Source organism: Pseudopipra pipra, chromosome 6 (assembly GCF_036250125.1).
Source record: "Pseudopipra pipra isolate bDixPip1 chromosome 6, bDixPip1.hap1, whole genome shotgun sequence".
Taxonomy (NCBI): Eukaryota; Metazoa; Chordata; class Aves; order Passeriformes; family Pipridae; genus Pseudopipra; species Pseudopipra pipra.
The window spans coordinates 33,398,375-33,422,532 of record NC_087554.1 but is presented as its reverse complement, the minus strand read 5'-3'; the positions used below and the strand labels follow the sequence as shown (position 1 = coordinate 33,422,532).

Sequence of the window (24,158 nt, the reverse complement as noted above, 5' to 3'; positions counted from 1 at the left end):
GGGCACACTGCTGGCTCATGTTCAGCTTCCTGTCAATCCAAACTCCCAGGTCCCTCTCTGCCTGGCTGCTCTCCAGCCACTCTGTGCCCAGCCTGTAGCACTGCAGGGGGTTGTTGTGGCCAAAGTGGAAGACCTGGCACTTCACCTTGCTGAACCTCATCCCGTTGGAATCAGCCCAACTCTCCAGCTTGTCCAGGTCCCTCTGCAGAGCCCTCCTGCCTTCCAGCAGATCAACACTCCCCCTCAACTTGGTGTCATCTTGCAAATTTGCTAATGGTACACTCAATCACCTCATCCAGATCATCACTAAAGATATTAAATAGAACTGGGCCCAACACTGATCCCTGGGGGACACCACTGGTGACCGGCTGCCAACTGGATGCAGCACCGTTCACCACCACTCTCTGGGCCCGGCCCTCCAACCCGTTCTTCTCTTTGAAAGAGAAGGAGATACTTCTAAACGTAGATCCACTATTGATAAATCAAATCTGTTTCTCTTATCAGTGCTACAATTAGCTGTAAGAAAGCCTTTTATGATGATTAAATTTCCTGTTGCATGCAAAACTGGCCTTGAGTTTATGGGCTATCTCCCCTGCTCCAGTATTGCAACTTGCCAAACCATTCCTGTATGAACTCTCCTTCCAATACTACATTTGTAGGATACAGATCCATTTACAGTTATTTCGAGATCTCCTAGCCGTCCATGTAGGTACCTTGGCATTTTGTATCCCATATAGACAGCAAGTAGTGTAGTGAACTATTTCTTTCAAAGTGAGGATATGAGACTATTTTTTCTGAAGTAAAAAAGAGTTGTGAAAACATATTACTGCTGTTAGTAGTTATCACTGTCCCTTTGCTGGAGCTGGCTGCCTCTTTGTGCCTGCCAATGTGCTTAGGTGCTTTTCTGTTGTTGCTTTATATTGCCTTTGAGAGAAGTGTTACGGTGACTTGATCTTTCCTATGGTTTTCCCGTAATTCATTCCCTTTTTCCTTCTGTGTTGTCTGAAGTCTTCTTCAGCTTACTCTGCCAGCATATAGGGTTTTTACAGGCTGTGTGTGCATCTGATGATGATAGCTGCTGATTACCAAGTGTCCATTATAAACAGTATTTAAAAGTTGTATTGTAAGGTCCAAAAGGTTTAAAATATTGCATCGGTCTTGAATATGGTAATGCTGAGACTTTTTCTCTGTTATGTGGGCTTGCAGCCACAGGCTGACCAATCCAAAGAATTGGTTTCCAAGTCTGATGTGGTTTTACCTAAGTTTACATTTGTCTTTTGCCTATTTGCATTTAACTGTCTACAAGATGACTAATGGGCTGAACTCTGCAGAACATTATTGGGTGACTCTTTCCAAGCGGAGGTGCAAAACCAAACCCTGAAGCTCTAAACAATTCTTGGTTTGCTCTCATGCCCTAACAATCACATCAGTAATACAGTTAAATAATTTGTACAGTTGAAACTATGTTGAAACCAACATGGTGGAACAAATTAGTTTGGGACAGTGTTATTGTTTACTTTGGCTGAACACCAGGTATCCTCTGGGCCTGCGCCCAATCCCTCTGGAGGGAAGGGGAGGGGGGAAGGGGCAAAAGAAGGGAAAAAAACCCCCATGGAATCGAAGCTGCTAATATTTACACAAAGAAGGAAGATGTTATAAACACTATTCACGCAGAGAAGAACTAAAAATAAAGATACTTCCCCACAACCGACGCTCTTCTCCTCCGAAGGAACTGCCCGACTGCTCCACTCAGCTACCTGGAAGGGAAGGGGCCACTTGCTTCCTTCCTGTCTATTTTATATCTGAGCTGACGTAACATGGTATGGAATACCCTTATTGGTAAAATACACATCAAATGACCTATCCTATCTGTTTTCTTCTCAGGGAGAGTAACAAACCCATTACAGACGGTTGTCATTATTGGCCTTCAACAGTACTACGAACGGTTGAGGCACCAGCGGGGCAGGATCCACTGTTGTTGTTTTCCATGATGTTACAGCTAAGTGTTAAAAATGCTTCTTATGAAGAAGAGAGCTCTTCTTCTTTCAGGGCTACTTTTGTTATGAGAATGCTGCAGTGACTGTTCCTTCTTATCTGGGTGTGGGGTCTTCAGTTAGTTCTTAAAAAACTGGAAATTAGTGGAGACATGAGAAGTGAGAATGGTGATCCCCGCAAGCTGAAGAGGTACACCGTGGGACAGAGGTTAAATTTTATGTGTGGAATCAGGAGAATGGAGAGGGAGGGCAGAGGAAGAGGAGCATCATCTGGGCCCTGTTCACAAAATTAATCTCTTTGGAATGAATTGACAAGTGATGCAGTATTCACAGGAGATTTCAAACATTCTGAATACAGCTATGCACCTTTTGACTTCCCCAGGGCCTTTGAGTCTTATTGTGAATGATTAGAGGACTGGGCAATCACTAACCACATGAAGTTCAACAAGGGAAAGTGCTGGATTCTGCACTTGAGATGGGGCAACCCCAGATATACGTACAGACTGGGGAATGAAATGCTGAAAAGCAATGCCATGGAAAGGCACCTGGGGGTCCTGGTCGATGGCAAGTTGAATATGAGTCAGCAGTGCCCTGGCAGCCAGGAGGGCCAACCCTGTCCTGGGGGGCATCAGGCAAAGCATTGCCAGCCAGTCGAGGGAGGGGATTGTCCTGCTCTGCTCTGCACTGGTGTGGCCTCACCTTGAATATTGTGTGCAGTTTTGGGCACCACAATATAAGAAAGATATTAAGCTATTAAAGCGTGTCCAAAAAAGGGCAAGAAAGATGGCAACGGGCCTTGAGAGGAAGCCATATGAGGAGCAGCTGAGGTCACTTGGTCTGTTCAGCCTGGAGGAGACTGAGGGGAAATCTCATTGCAGTCTCCAACTTCCTTGTGACGGGAAGAGGAGGGACAGGTACAGGACTGTGGGGACCAGTGACAGGACCCAAGGGAATGTCCTGAAGTTGTGTCAGGAGTTTAAGTTAGATTTTAGAAAAAGATTTTTCACCCAGAGGATGGTTGGGCACTGGAATGGGCTCCCCGAGGAAGTGGTTATGGCACCAAGACTGACAGAGTTCAAGAAGCATCTGGTTGATCCTCTCAGGCACATGGTGTGACTCTTGGGGATGGCCAAGGGCTAAGGGTTGGACTTAATGATCCTTGTGGGTGCCTTCTAACTCAGCATATTCTGTGATTAAGTCTCATACAGTCCAGGTCCTGGCTCTTCCATAATAGGCACTGTCTCAGAAATCCACCAAGTGATAGTACAGAACGCTTCTCTTTGTAAATAGTGCATGTCTAGGATTTCCACAGATGAATAGCTAATTGGTTGATATTGAAGGCTGACTGCTCTCCAGATATTTCACTTAATGCTGTGTTCTAAAATGGTGGTGGTATCCAGACTTGTGAGTAATTCTAGCTTGTGGCAGTCTTGCATAGACATCTCTTTGTTAGCTACATTAATAAAGTAAACTTCAGTAAGTCATGGTTGTGAAGGAGTATCCAGAAGGCTTTAGTGCATTTGGAGCTGGTTGATCGGAGAGGGGGATGAGTCTCCATCCTTGGAGACACTCAGAACTCAGTCTGCTCAAACTGACCCTGTTTTGGGCAGGCAGGGTTGGACTAGGTGATCTCCAGAACTCAGTTACTGCATCAGCAATTCTGTGGCTTGTTTTTCAAGAAAACTAAAATTTTTGAAGCAAGAGAGCAGTTTCAGAATAAGTGATACGATTTTGTGCCTGCTAAATCTGGTCTCTAATTTGGAGGCAAATACTACTGTTAATGCTTGAATTTTCAAGTTACCATCAAGTTACCATCATTTTAGTCATGTCATCATTATAACTCAATGTTTTTCACCGTCAGAATTATTAAAATTTTAATATATTTCATGAACAAAGGCTTTTTTAATATAAGTAATAGGTATTAACATGGTGTTGAGGTGAGGGGGAAAGCTATTCCAACTGTTAGTAAGCTTAAAAGTATGCACAGGTGTTTGCATAAGTAGTGAACAGCTGCTTCACATGCTCTTTTGGCACAAAAAAAATGTTTTCCCAGAGTTGCTAACTAATTTCAAGATAGCTTAGTTAAAAAAAAAAAAAAATCAGGCCCTCCAAACCTTTTCCAGATTACCAATCTATCTTAAAAGCATCTCTAAAACCTGTCTGGAATCTGAGGCCTGAGCAAAGCCAGGCAAAAATATCTGAGCAGTGTTTATTTGGAAGGCACACGCACCTGCTCAGACTGAAGCAGCAGCAACAGGGTGAGACTGGATGTGGGTGTGCTAACACAGGCAGAGTTAGCAGCTAGTCAGAGGCTCTGGGACCCTGTACCTACTACAAAATTTAAACTGTTCTTAGTAGCCAGAGCCAAAGGATAGGTGGGGACTTGAGGAGGCTGAGTCATTCTCCTTCATGCCTCTACTAAAAAATGGAAGTAATATTACTGCACACAAACATCCATCCCATTTTTAGACAGACATTTGTCTCAAGTGAATACTAGAATAAATTTTAACTATATAATTGCCAGTTCACATTTCTTAGTCCTGTTTCTCTCTCATGAAGTTTAAAATAATGAAATATTCTAAAAACCTTGGTCCTTTTTGTGTTTCTGGAAAATTCAAAAGTACCTGAACTGCATCATTTGCTTGTTGGGTGTCTTGTTGCCTATGGATCCTGCTAGTTTACCTCCAGCCAGCACTGAAGTGGTAAGTCTGGCTCATCAGCTTACTCAGTAACATGCTGATCATGACTCAAGTCCTTCCTGCACTATCCTTGATGATTTAATGCTCTCTGTAGCTTTTCTCTCTATTAATCAACCAGTCTTTCCAAAAAATGTTCTGTTATTGCCTGAAGTCTCTCTTCCTTTTAGACTAGTCCTGTCTTTGCTCTCCCCTGAGTCCTCATTTGTTCAGCCTGACACCTCTGAACCAACTCACATTCATGAGTGTGGCAGCAGTTCTGACCACTGATAGTATTGTCCCCCAGTATTTATTAATGACAGATCTCACTTCTTGGTAAACACTGCCATGAGGCTTTATAGTAGTGTAAGGAAAGTAGATGGTTTTTGTCCCCAAACCAACCAAAAAACCCCTAGAAATACTCCTTCCAGTAAGGTGGGAAGTAAGCTGAGGGATGATGGGAGTGGTTATGTTTGTTTTAATTTTCCATGCTATCACTCTTCAGTCTTGCAGTAATATACCTTTGGGCTGGAGAAAATGTCACACAGGCATCAGAGTTAGGATTGTGAGCCACTGGAGCTGAAAGATTGGCTCCAACTTCACACCCTAAAGCTGTGGCCCAGATGTATCTCCTGAAACTCTCTCACTGCAGCAGTCAACTCCATTCCCTCTTCAGCCTCTCTGTTTCTCCCTTTCAATTTCTTTAACACAAACATTTACATTTAGAGGGAAAAGAAGGGTTAGCAGATCTGTATTGTAACAGTTTGTTAGGATAGTTACTATTACTTAGAAGAATTTAGAAAACAGACTCAACCAGTTGAGCTTTTGTATTTCTAGATGACATAGAACAGTTTCAGATCTTCTAAACTAACATTTACAATGTGCTTTGCCCAGTGCAGGTATTTCTATTTGGCTAGAGATCTGCTGAAGTATGAGATAGAAGTTATCTTTAACCATACCCCTGGGGTTTAGGCTTCAGTTACATCTTAAGTGCAAAGCTGCTTGCACTGGACAACTGCTTATTTCGAGTCCTTCGATTTGCTTATTTTTCACTCTTTTCCTAAGCACCTGCACTTAAAAATCTACTTTTAATCTTCTGAGGATGATGTAGAAGCCTTCCTCTTCACAGAGCAGGCAATACAGTCAAGTCTCTTTGTACACCTGAGCAGAACACCATCTGGGCTTTCTCTTCAATTCATGAGTAGCATGTAGTAAATCAGTGATGATTTGTGTTTCTACTGTTTTTCCACAAATGACCTTTAACAAATGTAGGCTTCCTTATTAGGCTGTTAGTTAAAGAACTGTCCTTTGCAAGATAACAAAGTGATACAGATTTGTAAATGGACAGACTAGGTCCTGCTATGCGTGTGGACCTCTTCAGGGATTATTTTCCTTCTGAAAATTTTGCATGTGTGAAAAATCTCACCTCATGTAATCAATGATTATATTGTAGAAAAAGTCTTCAAGCATGCTCAGTTTGAAACTGTGTGTGTGGTAACTGGCCGTAAGAACATTTAAATGGAACTGCTCCCATGTGTTATGAAGGTCATTTAGGAAAGGTTGACATCATTAATGATTCATGTCTGCAAAAACAGAGCAACTGACATACTATCGCGACATCACTTGAGATAAAAGTCTTGGCTGTTAGAGCATTTGGTGAACACACTGCCTGGATTTGGTGGAACTTTGACATCTGTGATGCAGCCTAAGGGGAATTTCAGATTGCACATTTACATGGATGATCAGATGGCACCTAATCAGCTGCAGTCCATGTTGCAATGATTTTTTTTTCTATTTCCACTATATGGTGTAGTTAGGGCTTAACTATATCTCCGGCTTTGAAGATCAACTCTACTTGCAGTAATATCATCAGCTGCTCTTATGCTTGGGTAGTCACCAAACCTTAAGCAACTTCTGAGATATGGCTGGTAACAACATGCTAATATAATTTTTCAGTGAGTTCTTTGCCTCCCTTTTTGGACAGTAAATAATTTGTCAATATCACATCTACAGTGACAGTTTAAAGATCATGAAAGATTGTCAGTCCACTCATCTTGATTTTTTACAAAAGTGGAGAAAGCTGGTCAAGAGAAGATCAGTATCAACTGGTGCTTCTTAGTGTCAGTGTACTCAGCTAGAGTGCAGTTATTCAGTAAGTCTGCCATGTCATCACATATCAGCACAATATCTGAAAAATTAATTTCTTACCTTTCTCTGTTTATAATACTGAACTCTTGGATCACAGTCAACAGTAATTTGTAATGCCAATTCAAGACTGCAGGTCTTTCCCAAACAGGTGGGGTTTTTTTGGTAGCATCCTCCAGGTCAATTATATATTGAAATATAGCAACTTATAATGGTCATGCATATTATCCATTCAGGATGTAAAATTGCTTAAAAAAAGGTAACTGGGCTCCTAAACAATGTGTTGAATGCAAAGAATTGCTGAGTGCCCAGTCTTGTTCCTTCCAAAAACTTAAGCTTGCTGAAGACTTATGTCCATTATATATGTCTGTGAGCAAGCAGCACTTAATCAGTCTGCTAGGTAACATGTAGACAGTATGTTACAGTGGGTTATTAACAGTTTTCTTCAGGTGAAATAGATCCAGATAAGTTAGTATGGGCTGATGCTAAATATCAGCTGTATAAGGTTGCTTCCATTTTTCAAGCCATTAACTGACCAGAATGAGACAGGTGAGATGGAGTTTACCTTAGCAGCTTGGTATTCAGCCTTGCTCAACCCCTGCATTAGTTCTACTCTTGTGTTTAACTCAAACACAACCATTTCAGCTCTTCTACCAATGCAAATATCTCATGCAGCACTCTGCAGAGGCATAGTGAAAAGTTTCTTTTCAGCTGGGCAGAGCTGAGTGAACCACAGCATATCTCGAGGAATGGCAAAAATATCCACTGTGGTTTTGAAACAGATTGTGGTATCTCAAGCAAAATCTCCACAGCTAGGAGATTAAGCTTCTCTTACATCACCAAATACATCCCAGAAAAGTGTTCTGGGTTTGTTTTCTTTTCCTCTTGTTCTCAGTCACTTGTTTGCTTACATACAGTATTTCCTGAGCAGCAAGTTTAGGCTTTTATGTTATTTGCCACCTGTAGCTTTAGAAGAGCATTAACTTTGGAAACATTTGTAGAAGTGCCTCATCTATATGTATGCTGCTTTAGAGTTCTTTTGACAGTGTCATGGACAGGTCTTTAGGAGATCTCTTATGAGCCTGAATCTTCTACTGCAAACATCAGGCAAGAACATGATCAATATCACTTGTAGTCTTACAGGTTTCTATGCTATGGCTTGAAGCCACCTGATGCTTTTTGTTAGGCTGGCAGTGACAGTGTTACATTTCATCAGGCACCTCTGTGATGATGTACAAACCATGACAGTTTTCTTCCAGTCATCCCATAGAAACAAACAGAAAAAAGGGGTAAAAAACGCATCTCCTAAACAATGTTTCAGGAAAGAAAAAACATATAACAAGGTTTCCAGCAATAATACCATAAAATTCTTTAGTTATCAGGTTAGAGGGCAGTTTACCTTCAGCTCGAGGTCCCAAGAAAGGAAACTGATCCATTCCTATTGAAATGCTGAGATCTGATTAGTTGGGCTTCCTGATCTTATATTCATCTTTTTACACCATCCATTTAGTCTTGCCTCAGAGCTTCCATTGTGACCCCACTCGCCATTTAGTGTTTTCATTTTTTAATTACATTATTAACCAGTACCTGCACAGCTTCAAATGCTGCAAGGATAATCTAGCCGCCTACCACTCTCCTTATACATCCTGACAGGCCAAGTGGGAACCCCTCATCTGCTTCCTGTATCACCAAAGATCCCAAATACCTGGTTTAATCTTTATAAAGTGGATTACAATCTGGAGGACAGCACTGTCAATGTGTGACCCTCCTGTGTATTGGGTTCCAATGGCCTTGTTGTGATCTATTTTTAGCTCACTTTCAGACTGTGGTTGTCCCAGTTCCACTTTCCCTCTTTGTTTGGTCCAGTACACCTATTCTAGCTGGTAAAAGGCCTCTGAGTTTGTCTTTGGATCAGTGAATGAACTACATTGATAATGTTTGTGTAAGTCACATGGAGAAACCCTGTTGAGTTTTTCCTCCCTTGCTCCCTCTGCTGTAACAAGCTTGCATAAATTTAAGTGTCACTTAATGAATAAGACTCTTTCAATGCCATGAAAAAGTCATTGAAAGGCCAGTTATGAAAAAAACTGTAATTTCCCTTGAATCCAGTAGAAGCTGTATATATTAATTTTATCTTTTTAGCTAGTAGAACTTCTTATTTAGGTGCTATTATTGTGCTTTACATTTTGAGTGAATACTTTTTTCAAGCCAAACTGCATGGATTACAATTTATGGATTGAGGAATGTCAACAGAGAAACACACTGAATATTTTGAAGATTGTTTTAAAGAGTAAGTGGTTAATGGTAACATTTGTCTAGTGCCAATAAAGTTAAATTTATGTGGCACGTAATTTAGGAAATTGAGTAGGCAGAGAACTAGTGGATGCCTTCTTAGCTAAAAAAAAAAAATGTTCATTTTCCGTTAAACACTCACACACATTTGTCATAGCAACCTTGAAGGTGTCCATAATGCTAAGCAAAATAAACAGTGCTAGCATAATGTTCACTGTAATAACATGTCTCATGAGCTAGTTCAGTACTCCTTTTTATTACCTTATTTTTATTGCTCATTCACTGTGTTGGAGTTCTGTTTTGTGGTTTAATCATTATTACATCATTTTCCTTTCTTAATTTAAAGGTGCTGCCCTTTTCCTGTCATTCCATGACACCTCTCTACTACATGCACGTATCCCCTCTTAACTTGCTTTATTTCTTAACAGTGAGTTCTCTATTCTATTAATTCCCAATAAAGACTAATATTTGGGTAAATTTTTTACAAATCTAATTAGACACTGCTTTGTCATTAGGAGGAAAAAAAACATGAAAGGCAACGGGAAAAGGGCAATACTGTTAACAAAGTAAAACATACAAAATGCATAGAAAGGTTAATCAAACTCTATCATAGTGACATCTGTGCAAAACAAAGCAAAATTCTGCAGTTTATAGCTAATACTCATCGACTTTCATGAATCATGGACAAAGCACACAATATTTTGCACAAATCCTAAGTAGAAAAGCTGTTCTCTATTCCAGTCTTCTTCTATCCCCTTTTTCCTTTTGTAGGTGAAGATGCTTAGGTAAAATTGAGCATTTCTACAGATCAACATAACAGATTTCCAGCAGATGGACAATTGCTATTCTGTGTGCCTTCCCAGTCACCCCTAATATATATGGCAAAATTCCTACTGACTTTCCCTAGGGATGGGCCACCTGCCAGGTCAGGACTGAAGAGGGACAAAGATTCAGGGCTGGCACCCTATTTTAGTGTTCTTACCTTTTAACAGTCAACATCATGAAATAAGTGAACTGCTTATTCTTAAACAATGTCTGTGTACTGCATAAAAAGAAAGAAAATGAAAATGCTTTATTACTCTTTTCCCTAGAAAAAATATGCTAGTTCCTCATAGTGGTAGATATTTTAATCTGGTATTCCTCCTCATCTGAGAGCTGAAACGTAGTTCACCTCAAATGGTTCACATAGAGAAAAAGAAATATTCACTTTTCAAAACCCTTTCTGAGTCCCATTTGCTCACTTCTAAGTTAATTTGTGAAAATAGGCAGTTTTAGAAAGGTTTTGTATTGTTCATTCTCTGATGTTCTGTCCAAGTGTTTGTGTATAAATGTATGAAGAAATGACCCATGTGACATCCAAAGTACATCTCATAATGTTTAGCCACAGTGCTATATTCATGGAAAGATTATCTAAAAGTGATGTATAATCCTCCAGGATTAATGAACAGCAGAAGGAACCAACAGAATGACCAGAAATTAAATTTAATGATACATTATGGATATTCACTTTATAAAACCCCAAAGAAAATGTCAGAAATCCTTCCCCCAAACCAAAAATATAATCCAAAGAAAATATACTTGTTCTTGGGAGCTTTTCCCAGGTGTTGGTGCTTCAGCAAGGCTGCTCTCATTTAAGTGTCCGTGCTGAAATTTGATATCATAATTATTGCAATGGTTGTCTCTTTTGTCACTAATGCCCCTCTCCTTGTGCAGTGCTCAGGTACCAGAATAACAGGGTGGAAATGCCATTAGGCAAAACTCCAAGGTCTATCTGCGTGAGTAAGGCCTGCTTGCAGGAGTGTGGATTGAAAGTCTGGGTCAGCTTTGACTAAAGCATGACCATTCATTTATGGAATTAGGTTTAATTGAATATATAAGCCCTAACCTTTTCATGTAATGGTATTCTGAAGAAAATAAGAAATTAGCTAAGAACTGGTAATGCTCTTTGTCTTTGTTTTTATGTTAATTAGGTTTACTTGATTGTCTGCCATTTACCTCAGACCACAAGATTAACTAAGTGCCCTTCATATTAACTCCCTCATCAGATAATTATCATTGCTTTTTCCATGCAGTATTATTACATACAACATTTACTTTAATTTCCTCCAAATATTGAATAAAAAGTGTATTCATTATACAATGTATTTACTCTTAGAGTTATGAAGTCATGAACTCATTTTAAGGACTGAGGAAAAGAAGCAAATAGAAAATTATTATGGGCAAGACATGCTGTCTGCCTCAGCAGTCACTTTAATGTCTATCATGGAGAAATGTATTTTCCAAGGCCAATTGTGGCACAAGTATTTTTAACTTGCCCTTGCTTACACTGGTTTAAATCTGGAGTAAGCCACTAAAGTTAGAGAGTAGAAGCCTGGATGAATTCCACGAAGTGAGAAACTGCTTTGGCTGCTAGCATATAAAACTAAAGCTGTTAATCTTTAGTCATTTCTTCAAGTCGGTCATTTCTTCAGAAATGTTTACTACAGCTGCAGGATCTAGGAAGAAACTTACTTAACGTTTTTGGTTGAAAATGTATGTTCTTCTCCTGAAATCTATATTTCAAGAAAGTGTCTTATTCTATCAAATACACTAACCCGCCTCCCTTTCTGTACAGCTGTACTGCCCGTACACTTCTCAATCTTACCAAGTAGTTTCCTTTACAATAGTTCCAGGAGGTATTCCCTTTTCATGGACAGCCAGCTGAGTCTCACCAGGGATTGTGAGCTAAATTCAGAGCAAGAATTTTTTTTTCCTCAAGTGTCTCTGTAGACACTTAGAGATACATTCAGTTCCTTATCTACTCAACACTGAAAAGCACCTCAAATCATTCAATACCTAATATTTCATGTGTGAATTTATGTCATCTATTGGCTGGACATACAGGTGCATCAAGTTGCAATCATACCAAACAGCAGGTTGCTTGGCAGCTCTGGGGCTCTGCCCAGGATTCACAAAACAGAGGTTCCTCATAATATTTTATCTATGATTCTTGATTTACTACCTAAAATTCTCCAGTAAGAAGGGCATGTGAGGTAGTCCCAATAGTTCAGCCTGTCTGAGTAACCCGTAAGGCTATGGGTCCCAGGCTTGGGCCCCATCAGTGCTGTTGGAATTGTTCCTAGATGATTGTTCCATCCACTGGGTACTCTGACAAACTTCCTTAGTACGGTTTGCTTTCTATGAAACACATATCTGCTGTGTCAAAAAGGCACATTTTCAAGGCATGCAGTGGGTAGGGGAGGACTCAGTTCTAGAAATTTCTCTGTGAAACCAATTTATTAACAATTAACAACTGACAATCTTTAAGAAGGCGGTTTGCATGAGAAAGCCTCAGCCATCCCAGTGAGATGGGGACAGGGATGTGATGGGGGGTGGGGTGGGACTGGGAGCATGATGTGGGGACAGCAGCCGGGGGGGGGTTGGCAGAGGGGTCTGGGGGGTGTTAGAGGGGTGTGACCTGAGGGGTGTGACCAAAGGCTACACAGTAGAGGTATGAATTTGTATCCCCCACAATGAAAATGCAGAAATAGTGAGTTGAAGTATACCACCTCCAACCCTATTTTTTTAGTGATCAAAAACCACAATGTCACTGTTACTCAGAACAACATCACCACTTAGACCCTTGCATGCCCCTTGATATTTTCTACTGGATAACTAAGCTATCTCTTGCTCAGATCAATCAGTCTTACAAACTTCACCCTTTGACTTCTAAGTCTTTTCATGCTTTATAGAATATAGGCTGGGCACTTACATCATGGGATGCATTACAGCTGGTAGCATGCAAAACCTAGAGGAAGATTTGAGCAACTCCATTAACTTGTCTGCAAGAAGATGGACAGAGCTGAAAACTGGCCTGGAAACTGCTCCAACGTGTTGTCCTGATTCCTTCCTTCTGTCCACCCTATTTCTCTTCTTGAAGCAAAGCAGTGTCTCAGTGGAATCACCAACTGAAACCACTTTTTTCCATCTAAAAACACATCTTCGCTACCTTTATTTTATATTTATGTTTAAATAGACAGCAAGGAGCACCAACCCTGTGTGAGAAAGGAGTGGTGAAAAGATCCTTGAGTGCCACAAGGTGTACTCAATTTGTCTTAAAGGAGCTTTTCCATTGGCACCATAGTGGGCCATTGTCATCTTACTTACTTTGTACGTGCTGTGATTTCTAACTGTTCCCAAACAAAAAGCTTCCTGTCCTGCAAGATGCTGAACTCTTCATTTAGTAAAGCAAATAGGAGTTAGCATACCTCAAAGTTTGGTCATGTCTCAACACTACTTAATTTTTTTTCATATCGATGACTGGAAAACTTCTAGGTAGTTTGGCATCTGAATGGGTATTTGTATTTCAAAAAAATAAAACAAGGATGAGCAAAAGCTCCAACAAGAGAACTCTTAAATAATACCAATATGTTATAGGTGTCCCCTAATGTTCAGAACAAATAAGGAAAATGATAATTGGTGAAGATCAGCATCAAGAGCTAACATTAAATGTATTAAAAGTAAGTTTATTGCTACAATGGGGGTTTTGAGAGACTATTAAAGAATATCATTCTCAGTTAAGGACCGAAATGGATCTCTATATGGAGCTGTGTGTATGGGTTTTACAATGAAAATCAGTTAAGTTGTGAAGCAAACTTATGCACTAGTTTGTTTTTATTTGCTACCTGATATGCTGCTGCAGAAGCCAGAAGGATCTACTGAATCAAAACCCCTCTATGAACCAATGTGAACTGAAAGAGGAGTTAGAAAGAAAATAAGGGGCAAAATGTATATTTTCAACTAAAAATAACTAAAATTATTAACAGCTTGAATTTAATATACCTTTTCTTCCCAGAAATACTTTCCATTGCACTAAGGGGAGGTTATATAATAATCACTGTCTATAAAGCCATTCTGTGCACATATATTGTGTATGTGCATATAGTGTATGCATATAGTAAACAGAGCACCATCTACTGACATAAAAAGAGCAAGAAATATTCCTAAATCATCTTCATTGCAGCTCATAACTGTTTGAGATTTTAATTTTGCTACATCCCACAATCTGTCTTCGATTTAGCTATGTCTTCCAACTCTAATTCACACTATAACATGTAAAAGGTTTGTGAGGCAAATAAAAATATGTTGGGAAGTAATCAGGCTAAGGACTTGCTCTGCCTATGTCTCCAGCCAGCACGTCCTGAATGTGACGGTTTCTGTGAGTAATCCCATCATGTATATGGTAATAAAAATATGAATTAAAACAAAACAACATTCTTGCATTGGCAGGGAATAAAACATGCATCTGCAGAGGCCATAATCTCTCATTCATTTCTTCAGTCTTCAGAATTTACATAAAATCCCAGCTTGGATGAATTCATCTTTCATAACAGTAGTCTTAACTTTGCTTGCTTGCAGGAAGAAATTGTAGAAAGTAATATATTACATGGATCACTTTATCTGCCTCTCCTGTTAAGGGGAGTTTAAAGGTTTTAGTAGATTGAGAGCTGTTGATTAGGTCCCTCTGTCCTCACTTCCCCCAACAAGAGGAAGTGGCATATTTCACAGTTCCTATTCTTCTGGCTTCCACCAGACACACTGAAGTTGAAATTTCAAGACTGCTTGTAGCAATTTTATTGCTGTCACCCTCCAGATATGAGCCACTGTGCCTAAAGTGGCTCAGATAGCAAAAGTTTGCTGATATGACATAGCACAGCTATGTGAGAGCAGTATAAAGCTCTGTGGATAAATGTTCCTATCAGAGATTTCCCCCCTCACCGATTTTATAGAATTGAAACGCAGCTCCACAGAAAGAAGGTATGAGTGACAAAGATGTCTTGGAAATAGAAAGGAAGTCAAGTCTTCCTTACTTCTCTGTTCTGTAGTATATTAATTTTTTTTTAAAAATCATGTAGTTCAGCCACTACTTACTTGGTGTATGAATTAGCAATGCAAATAGTGAGAGGGAGAAGAATATATACTGAGTAGCTGCAGGATTTGTGGAAGCGGTCACGCACACACGATGACAGTGTCTTGGTTTCACCCACATTACTCCCTCTTCTCAGTTACAGAGCCCCCAACTCTTTGAGGAGCAGCCATATGGTTAGGGAGAGGGGAACTGATGCTGCACAGACAGGATTTAGGGTTGGTTTTCTTTCTGTGCTTTCAGACAGAGATCTCCTCGGGGATAAGCTGGGCTTAGGTGGTTGCATAATTTTGCTATATTTCTTAAGTGATTTTTTGCAAGATCTTTTTCAAAGGCTTGTACGATTCTACTTTTCATAGTTTATAATCTTATGTATTGGGTTCTGTCTTAATACTCACATGAAGATAAGCTATTTGCAAAAACTTGATATTTAACAAAGACAGTGCTTTACAGCACAGTTGTATTTTATTTCAAACAATTATACTAATATTAAGAGGATACACACAAATCCTGCCAGATTCTTTCTGAAAGAATAGAAAAAATTCTGAGCCTCCTGAGCATTCTCCAAAGGCATTTAAAATATAAAAAAAACCACTTGTGGATGACCCTTCTGATTTCCTCTCACAAACAGTATGTTGAGAGCATCTGAGATTTATGCAATGCAGGAATTTGGGAAAAGGGAGAAGAGACTGTTCTTAAAGAGCTGCAACTGTGCTAAAAATTCCTGTTATTATACATTACCAGTAAGCTCAGAAATATATTAGAAGCATTCTAATAGCATCAGCCATGATACTATCATGTCAAACTGGATCTCTAAAAAGGAAAGTATAAGCAATAAATGTACTGGAAGGTCAGAGGAAGAATTTGGCACTATCAGAATAGACTGGATCTAAACATTTTTTCTGATGGGGAAAAATAGCCATTAGAAAAATGATTGTTGCTATTTATGAACATCAGGTTGCTAAGTGACATCATGTGATGCTCACTGCTTCATCGGCCACCCACAGTTCTCAAGGAATAGCAACAGAGGGGGTGAAAGGGGTGAAATAAAACCAAAAGGCTGAGTTACTATTAAAAAAAAAAAAAAGGGCCTACAGTTCGAGGCAAAGCGAAATAAGCTTTCTAAAAATACCTTATTTTTTTTCTAGGAGAATCCAATAGAATTATGCTAAGAACTTTTCACAAAAGCAATAGATAGGTGAATCATTTGAAAGAGAAAGCCTAAGAAGCGAAACCTCACCCCAACCTGAAATATAAGTTAGGGACTTACTTTTATATATACATATGTATATGTATAGATGTGTGCACGTATGAGTTTGTACTAGATTTTCCATGAGAGGAAGACTGCATACATTAAGGGCCACATCATACATTTTTTATTGGCTTCTAATACTGTCAGACTTCAATAATTTGGGCTGAAATGCTTCATGCTCCTTTATTTACTCATTTTTTTATTATTTCAGCCATGTCATCCCAGCTGCTTCACACAGATTAGATTATATAAGAAACCATTTTACTGAATCCTTAGCACTTCCTGTGCTTTGCAGTCTCTTGAAGTTCATGAGGGGAACTGAGACAAGGACAAGATTGAGAAGGAGAGGAGAAAAAGTCTGGATCAAACATCCCATGAAAGCATGCATGAGAAACTGATGAGCATGGATGGAGAAACAGAGAAGATGAAGAAGAGACAAAAGTCTGCACAATTCATTTATTCCTGTTGTCTCATAAGAGAACCTTTAATGGTATAGGTTTAATTTGGTTAGCACCCAAATCACTTCCTATTTTGGATACTCCTATCACTCAGGGTTTAAAAAGAACGGGACATAATCAAGCATGCTCAGGCTTTCTTACTAGTGTATCTTTTTAGATGTTAATATTTAGCCATTTTTTAATCCTTTTTTTTTAATCACCTTTCCCATTACGACTTCTTTTTGATGGCTTCTTGAATGCTTTACTTTGCACCACAAACATTAATTTTAACTTTACTGATGCTTTGTTTTAACCTTTAATACTAATATATAAAATGATCAAAAATATAGATATATCCTAAATGTTCCTTCTCCCACCTTCTCACAGACTCCTGTTGCTTCTCTTCAGATTCTTATCCACAAACTCTGGCAGCTTGCATTTTCAATGAGCATACATACAACAGATTATTAATTTAATGTCTGTTGTTCAGAGAAAACCATTGGATTAGGATATTGAATTAATTCTCTCTGTTCTCACATACAGTGCTTATAAAGGAAAGGCAATTTGGCAGTAATGACTGCTAGGATAAATGTGTTATACAGGTAAGGTAGGGGGAATGTTTGTTGATTTTTCCCTCAAAACATGATTATCACAAAGTACCCATTATTGATACATCATTATTTACTTTCCAAGTTATACACACAGAAGTGAGCAGCCTGTGTACAGTTTCAGTATCACAAGTTTATCTCAATGTACATTCACGTCACACTTTGATTTGGACCTTAATTCCCTAACTAAGAGGGAATTTCTATCTAATCTTGCTTGTTGAAGCCTTTCCATTACCAGGCTCCCTGAAAACTGCTTGTGTTGCACTACTGAAGCCTTTACATTACTAGTGGATCTTATTTTGGAGAGGGAAAAGCAAGAATTTCATTGCACACACACTTCTTTTTTGACGTTTTCGTTTGTGCTGTTGAAAAAGAAAAACACAACAAAAAGACAAATATGCCCTCAGTTCATTTTCCCATGCTAACAGAGAAGCTTTTTTTTTTTTGCTGTGGCAAACACACCTTCCAGACAGGGAGTTGCATTTGGACTTTAGTGGTTCACTCCCTTCCTGTTTGAGACCAATTATGTCTCATTTGCAATACCATTAGTCAAGGAAGTGGCTATCCCTGAGGTCACTTCTCAGCCCACCCTTCCTAAATGGCACTGCTATGCCTTTCTTCCAAGCCACGGGGACGGGAGGTTGGGCCCTCCCTGTGGTGTGGGCTACTCCAAACGTACAAGCAACGTCAATCTTTCAGGACTGGCCACAACTAGTGCAAGTTCACATGCTCCAAACTAATTTGAAAGCTATGGTTTGAAAAAATACGCTGGCTATTTATTAAAACAGCAAACATGATCAGACCAAGCCGACTTGATGGTTTAACAGATGGAAGCTTGTTAAAATCTTTATTCCAATATGTTAAGAATCCAGTTTTGCTATAAATTGTGAAGTATGACTTGTGAGTCAAGCCCCAGTGGAATGGATGTCTCATACTCTGAAAGTCTCAGCTTTACATTCAAGATCCAACATTTGCTACCTTGTGATGTTTTGACCTGGGTTTTTTTAAGAAGTAAACTATTCCCATCATTTAATAATATTCCATGTTTCCTATATTTTATTTTAACTAAGACAGATATTCTGATACTTTACATTTTATCAGTCAGGGAGAGTACAATTATTATTATTATTATTTCTTAAATGTATTAAGTTCTGGTCTACCATCTTTACTACTCAGATAACACTGTTTTTACACCTGAAGCACTGAGCTTTAAGCGATTTACCAAAGTCACACTCTGTAATGGCTAGCAGAGAAATAATTTTATCTTACTATATGCAGAAGTTCTTCCTTTCTCTGATTTCTCATCAGAAAGAAGCTAATAGGGAAAAAAACCACAGAAAATTCACTTAATTCCATGGCAAATCCATGAAATAAAGAAACGGGTAGTGATAAAAAAGGTATGAGTTGAAAGAAGGGGCTGCTGCAAATCTATATAGCCAGTTTCCCTGTGGATGCAGCACAGTTCCTGTGTATAGTGTGTACCTCACACACACTTTCCTAGAGAACTCTGCAGCCTTCCAGTGTTACTAACACAGGTTATCGGGACTCAGTGGCAGGTTTCTGACATCAGAGAATCCCTCTCAGATAACTCACACTTGTGGTCATATACCTTCTTTGCCACTTAAATATTCATAATTTTCTAATTAAATTTGCATTGGCATAAGAACTATCATAAGACTTATCTCTGTTGTACTTTCTTAAAATGAAAACAGAATAAATAGCAATGAAGCACCTATGCCTACATCATACATGAGTATAGAAGCTTAAAATAAAAAGCTTGTGTACACTTATAAGGAAATCAATTTTCAACCAGAAAACCTAAAAGCAGGAACACTTTCTGTTTGGTGTTTCACTCCAGTAACTCCAGTTTTTAGCTGAGATTAATAAAGTTACCTTTCAGTGAAACAAGTGAAAGACAACAGAGAATGACTGTAATACATAAAGCTCCTCACAATGAAGCCCCACCACTTAACTTCTAAGAAATAATGTCATTGTAAATCATGATGTGATGAATGCTTCACTGAAATGATTCATGCCATATGGTCTGAAGAGCAAAACGGGCACAGTTTATTTTTAAAGGAATGAGAAATCTGAACTTGGAATATTCATGGCTTTGTCCTGCCAGGCTGAACATTTGCTGTAGCAGGGGCCAGACTTACTGCAGGTCTGTCTTTTTTTGCTCACTTAATGTGTTGCACTAGTTTGTGGCTTCAAACTCATTCATAATGGAATAGTGTCTATGAAATTATGACCAGTACTCTGCAGCCTCTTCTGCAAGGAAATGTTCACTGGGCACCTACAGGCTAAATTATCTTCTCACTTTCTCTTTTAAAAAAAGCCAAGAAACTTCAGAAGTAATTAGTCCTCACAGTGTAGTTACTATCTTGGTAGTGAGAAGACAATTAAGCTAAGTCCCCTGATAGAGATGAAAGGTGCTGGTAATTCCACAAGTCACTCAGCTTTCCCTTTTGTAAAACTGCTTATGTTCAACGCCTGTATTGTCTGTATTAAATGCTCTGTATTGTTGTGCATTAATATATTCAATGTGAGACTCCATTTAAGCAATAGAAATCTAGGTTCTTTCAATAGTCATAATACTTCTCTTGTAATATGCCACTAGAAGAAACCAAAAGCAAATTACTTATATTTATTTAGTGATGCTAAAAGGTACGAGCACATCTCACTGAAATATTTAGGCCCCACACCTACTACTTCTAAAGTAAATGACAAAAATTTCAGTAACTTCAACTATGTGCAAATAAGTCTATTACATTCAGAACTAGACTGTGCCTTATTCATTTTATTCCAACTCAAGGACAATGAAAAGCCACCATCTTCTTAGTCAAATACTGGAAAAAGTGTACAAGTCTGTATGTTCCAGTCATTGTGCATGGTATTGATGATTGCCTGGTTCTGACCTCTCCCCCACCACCTGTGCAGAGAGATGTGCCCTGAGGAATTAGTTTGAGAGCAGTCCATTGTCAAGAAATTGAGCTTTGAATTCCGCAGAACTTATCACTGTGCATAGTTTCTTGAAGGAATTAATTTTGGATTGAAAACTTGATGTCACTACTTCAGGTGGCTTGGTTTGGTCTGGAAGATGTTAGAAGGGTGATTTCTAAATCAAATGTTTATGATGAGACATCAACTTCAGTAGGGTAGCCTGTAAATTGATGGGAAGGATTCTTGTACTTATCAGGTTTGGTGAAGTTAGTATCACATCATTCACATCTACTTCATTTGCTCATGATGGAAGCTGAACTTATCCTATACTAATTTAAACTGATGAAAAAATATCTGTGTAAAGAAGTTCCTTCATTGTAACAATTAAACCTGTTATTGATCTGTTTTAAAAACTCAATATCAGCTGCTTATATCAACTTAAGTATGCACAAAGGGATGTCTTTTCTCAGTCATTTCTGAACTGTACTCATAAAATACAGCATCGCACATAGGCGAGCTTTTGTGAGAGGAAAGTGTCGCACAATCGATTCCTTCTCCACTCTTATGATCCCCCCTAGTGGTCAATTAATTGTCTGCTAGATGTTTCTTAGTACTACAAATTATTTGTACCTCTTCTGCATTAAAGCAATGTCTGTCGTCTCCTTGTTTGAATTCAAGGAATTTAACTCACTTTTCATTCATTTTTCATTCCTGTGCTGCATATGAGAAGAACAAAGCAAAGAATCTTTTGAAACATGCAGCTGGCACATCTGTGGGCAGCTTTATTTTCCATACTAGGAGCAGGCGGATTGTACTCACCACGTAGAACCCACAGCCTGCTCTGTTGGCAGCGCAGACCAAGAGGTCTGCTGCAGGAGCAAGCAGGACCGTTCCACCCCATTCTTGCCATTAGGCTGCATGAGAATGCCCAGTGCCCATTGCAAGCCTAGCAGAAGGAACACTGCTCAAGGAGTTTTGAACACCATAACGATATTCATATTCATACAAGTAGTTTGGTAAGTGGTTGGGGTTTACCTACCTCAATAGAAAATTGAGTTATGTGTTTTGGTTTTTAGTAAGATTACAGGCAACCTGTAATTGTAGAGATTTAATATGAATTGGCAAAAGCCCTGTCCCTGAAATTCTTGTCTTCACCTCGCTGTGCAGACAGCTGCAGCTGCCATTTTGTATCAGTTCAAGTTGACTCGAGTCAGTGCTGATCCCAGCGCTATCTTCATTTTCTAACCTTGGCTATGCACCTCTACTCCTTCCTTATGCTAGTACCAAGAGTTATCTGACTGCTGAGGGAGATGGCTAACGGGCAGACTATTGAAAAAGAATTCCTGACAAAAGCTGAAAAGCTCTAGGGCAATGACCTAACCCAAGCTCCATGTGCCTTTTGTTTGAAAGTATTGGCTGTATGCTGAGATCTCTTCCTTCAATGTTCTTGCTTGTGTGTTTATGTTCATGTTTGTATACTGCCGAAGGCACGGGGCAAATGCAAAGTCCACTCCCATGGGCATAGATTGTTACAAAATGGTTTTTAGCCAGCTTTATCAAGATTCTTTTTCTCCCCTCACAGATGGGAAACTCAGAAATGGAAATGGAGAAAACTGTGGAGTGAAAGAATGGCAACCCTGTGGGAAGAACCTAAGTATATGACCACAAGCAAAAATGTCTTTCAATTGTGGGTGTTCATATACAATTTGTGAAATTCAAACTTGTTTTTCCTCATAATGTCTCTACTATAGAGAAAAGTTATGATTTTTCAAAGAAATCTTGGGCAATTAAAGCAGCGACTGATGCATGTCCTTGGCTATCATAGATATGCAATATTATCAAAAGAGAGTGGGAGAAATAACTAGTTTATGTATTGTCCTGTAACATAAATTAGCAAAATACTTTTATGGCATGTAGGAAAATGTACAGAGAGATCCAGGGAAAGCATCTCTTAAATTACCAGTTTACTTTCTAGTTTTGATAGATTATGTTATGCTATTTTCAATTCCAGTTGTTCCCAGTTCTTTTTCTTAGCCTGCGCTGTTGGGTGATATGAAAACTACAAAACAACTGTACAGTCATGATTCACTGTGGGTAGCATAGAGATACAGCTTTAAAAAAGAAAAGCAAAAGCAAAGAGAACTGGCTATTTCTGTCTATTTCTGTGTATCTTGTTTTCTCATTCTATTAGCTGGATGTTGATGTTTAAAAAGGAGCAAGAGTTTATGTTCAGAACCTCTGCTCTCAGATGCATACTCCCTCATTTACAGAAATTATCATGTTAACCCATTTGAAACAAAAGTCGTTTTAAAGCTCAGTCATATGGTACATGACAGTTGAGAGTTGTGAAAGAGACCACCGAGTGTACACATATGGTCAACATAAGCGTATCAGGCTTTAGGATGCTCTTCTTTCCACTAACTGCCATCGACAATGTTTTTAATTTCTAAATTCCCGTCTGTGGGTGTGGGACAATGCCGGGGTTTGGAAGTTGTTAACTCACTTGTCTACCATTGGTTTCTGTGTTGCCATAGTTATTATACTGTCTCCTTGCATTGGCTAGCCAAATGGCCAATCCCCTCTTTGGCCCAGCAGCCCTTATAAGCTGCGGGAAATTTGAATAAAGCTCTTCTTCGCTGCTGGATTCCCTGCGTGGTCTCTGCCTCCTGGCTTAAGTACCTCTGCCGCCTGTCCCTGCCACGAGGGACGGGCGGCGGGGGGGTGATTCCAGCCCTGAAAACCTTCACAGAGCGGCCGGCAGTGACCCCCCAGAAACCCCTCGAACTGCAACAGGACGATGTCGTGGTTGTCCTGATTCCCATTTTTTAAAGCTTAGCACTCAAGAAAACCATGTCTTCTGTTAAAGAGAAATAATTCAAAATAGTTGCTTCAAAAAATGTGGAGATTTCCCGCATTAAGAATATCTATGTTGTAATTACTTCCATCTGATTATATGTCTTTGTGGGTCTTCATCACAGATTCAGCTGCTGGATTTTCTGAAGGCCCATGTAGGAAAACATCGGTAAAAAAAAACAAAAGGACTGTCATGGTTTAACCCCACCCTGCAACTAAGCAACACACAGGCATTCACTTGCTCCCCCACCAGTGGGACTGGGGAGAGAATCTGAAAAGTAAAACTGAGAACACTCATAGGTTAAGAAGTAAGGAATAAAAGCTAGAAAACTTTTGACTTAACTGTGGGTTGAGATAAAGACAGTTTAATAGGTAAAGCAGAAGTCATGCATGCAAGCAAAGCAAAGCAAGGAATTAATTCACTGCTTCCCATGGGCAGACAGCCACATGTTCAGCCACCCCAAAGGCAGCAGTTACTTCTGAAGACAAATGCCATCACTGCCCTTCCTCCTTTTTCTCCTCAGCTTTATACACTGAGCATGAGGCCACACAGTATGGAATGTGGTCAGCTGTGGTCAGCTATGCCCTCTCCCAGTTTCCCATGCATCCCCAGCCACCTCACACATCGGGCAGTATGAAAAGCAGAAAAGGCCTTGGCTCTGTGTAAGAACTGCTCAGCAATAACAAAAACATCTCTATATTATCAACCCTGTTTTCAGCATGAATCCAAAACGCAGCCCCATACCAGTCAATGGGAAGAAAATTAACCCTATACCAGTCAAAACCAGCACAGCAGAATCGAGGAAAGTCAGGGCTACAGGTGCTCTGGAGACAAGGTCTGCACCGTCTCAGGCAGAATTTCACAATTTGAGAGATCCCAGAAATACCTCTGAGGTCCAGGCCTAAAAACCTGCTTTTTTCAACCATGTCCTAGAGTGGCTTGGGGCAGTTCTAAGGGCTGCAGAGCTGGCTGCCCTGCCACGAGCCATGTCCGGAGGCCCAAACGGTGGCAGTGGTCTCCCCTGGTCCTGCATTTCTCCGGGGCCTGGTGCCC

The 24,158-nt window shown here is 39.6% G+C and overlaps 1 long non-coding RNA gene across 1 annotated transcript; it reads left to right on the top strand.

The window, feature by feature from the left end:
• The first annotated feature begins 12,569 nt into the window (after positions 1 to 12,569).
• On the top strand, positions 12,570 to 22,895 carry LOC135415937 (uncharacterized). Its single transcript, XR_010431349.1, has 2 exons — positions 12,570 to 16,704; positions 21,834 to 22,895. It is a non-coding gene; the product is annotated as an uncharacterized LOC135415937 (long non-coding RNA).
• Positions 22,896 to 24,158: the final 1,263 nt, after the last annotated feature.